This window comes from Penaeus japonicus, unplaced genomic scaffold (genome assembly GCF_977035675.1).
Source record: "Penaeus japonicus unplaced genomic scaffold, GWHDUDI00000001_assembly GWHDUDI00000008, whole genome shotgun sequence".
NCBI lineage: Eukaryota > Metazoa > Arthropoda > Malacostraca > Decapoda > Penaeidae > Penaeus > Penaeus japonicus.
In genome coordinates this window covers 20,469,006-20,471,505 of record NW_028234410.1, presented here as the reverse complement: position 1 = coordinate 20,471,505, position 2,500 = coordinate 20,469,006, and positions in this window count along the sequence as shown.

The following is a 2,500-nucleotide window of genomic DNA, read 5'->3' as shown; positions in this document are numbered from 1 at the left end:
CACGCTTTCTCATCTATTCTCACTTTGCTAATTAGTGATAATTTTGTTTCTACGTATCGTTTCGTTAATTTCACTAAAATGACTCTTCGTTAACATTCGGTAACGTAATATTTCACATCATTATTTTATGTGTCTTCCGATGTGTATGTTATTCGTTATATTTACTATTCTACGAATATTCAACAATATTCTATTTTTCTCTTACGTTGCTATTGTTTGCGCTTTAACGTTAACGTTATTCTCGTAAAAAAATAACATAATGGTGTGACTGAACCTTTCATACGAAGCCGATAAAATGACTGTTTCGTTTACTTATTCTATCATTCTACGCTTTGATTGCGCTGCGTTATCTTCTGTGAAATTACGATAACATTTTTCTACTTACAAGTATGATTTGTTTTCTGTACGGTGATTTGTTTTTCGATACGCTAGTTAAGCATATAACGGTAAAAAAAATATCATAATGTTTATAGCAATATTTCGAATTTTTTTTATGTAGAATCTCTAATGTCTGTGATTTTCGCAAGTTTTCGTTCCTATGCGAAATTTAACAAGTCGACTTCTTCGAACAAAAATATATTCGGCAATTGCATGTCTCAAATTCGTTATTTGATCTCTTGTGATTATTTTTCGTGTGAATACACATATTTTCCTATTCTTGAATATGATTTTTACTATGAATTCATATAAATGTAATTCACTTTGCGTTAGCATTTACTATATTTGCTCTTTTATTACGGGAAATGTAATATCATTTCTTTTATTTTGCTTTAATACGCATTTAATTATTTAATGTATTTTACACCTGACCTCACTTAACCCGTGACCCAACCGTATGGTCAATCTGAATGCGACACTTTTGACAATATGTTATATTTTCTCGCGACCGTTCTGTCCCTTGTAGTCAACTTCATGACCGCGTTAATTAGGATGATAGTTTCACAAGTGACCTTTTGGTCACTTTTTAACCGTTTTTCTGCATGTGAACTTACCCTAAGTCATTCTTGTCCGTGTGAATTCGTAAGGAAAACGTTTACGACTATTAAGATTTATATATGTCTTAACTATGATTTTCTCTACATTTTCATTTATTTTATTGTCTGCATATACGTTTGTATATTTCTTAATGCATGACTATATATCTGCATCTTCTGTAACATGACATACTTTGTCATTTGTGAATCGTTCAATGGTCACACTAACTGACCTCACTCAACGGTCACTTTGTAATCCGATAATTGGATTAACAATTTATGCTATCTGTGTAAAATTCTTTATTTCTCAACTTTCTACAGTCAATGTTTTTTGATAATTTGTTCAATTTTATGACTTTGTGTACTTATGATTGTTAATTCGTTACAATCTTTTGGCAATTGTTTCATATCTTAACATGTTTCATCACTTCGTATTATGAGTTATCATCTCATTTAGCTAGAAATGTTGACAGATGCATGTTCGTTTCTTAGCTTTATTCCTATTTCATTGTATAGTCATATTCGACTATCTTTGCATTTTCATTGCATTATTGATTATTGTTACTTCCATATTTCATTGTTTAATTGCAAGTAAGTATAAGCATCATATGATATGATTGTCATTATTTTTAATTTTAAGCAATTGTCGACTTCGACAACATTAAGCAAATATATTATCATCATTTTGGGCCTCTCCGAGTTTCCGACCTTCATAATATTTCATTGGTCAATCGGAACGCCAATATTTTATCATGATATTACTGAACGCAACGTTCATTAGGACAGTCAGGAAAAGGTTTGTTTATCATTTTATATATTATAGCTTTTCAGCTTAACTTTGCCTTTATCCAGCCACTGTACCTCACTTATCGGGCCTTCATTGCATGACGCCCATTGCATATGCATCTCACACCCTAATTCCTCGTATCTATGGTACCACAGTTGAATAAACCGCGAATTACGGGTTATTTTTTCGCACTCCGGTGCCCCGCGCCTCGGAGATCTTGACAACTTGACGTCACAATTAATTTTCTCAAACAGAGATAGCGCGCTTATCACTTATCAGACGTTCCAGGCTTGCTAACTCCTCATTTTTTTATTAGCTATGCACTTATTAATGGTATTCTTTCAGTTGCCCCGATCTTGGCTATTACGCCGCATCTTATTTCAGAAGGACGAGTTCGGCCACGCAATTGAAATATCTTAGCATAGTCTAATAATTCATCATATTTATCTTTGTTCTCGAGCTACGACAGCGTTTTCCCACGGGACGAGTTCAATTTGGCATGTGATCTTACCGACCACTAGCATGGTCAATCAAGGTAAATCACCTATTCCGCAACGGAACGACCGCCAGGTCAATGTTATAATAATATTTTATCTTTCAGCTCTCATTAACATTTTTTTTTTCCAGTCTCATCCAATCTGACTCATGTCGTGCCTTCTAATTAATTGAAGGACTGGATTCGGTTGATATTTGGATCATTTTTTTTCTCCTTCATAAGCATATTCATGATCATTTTTTT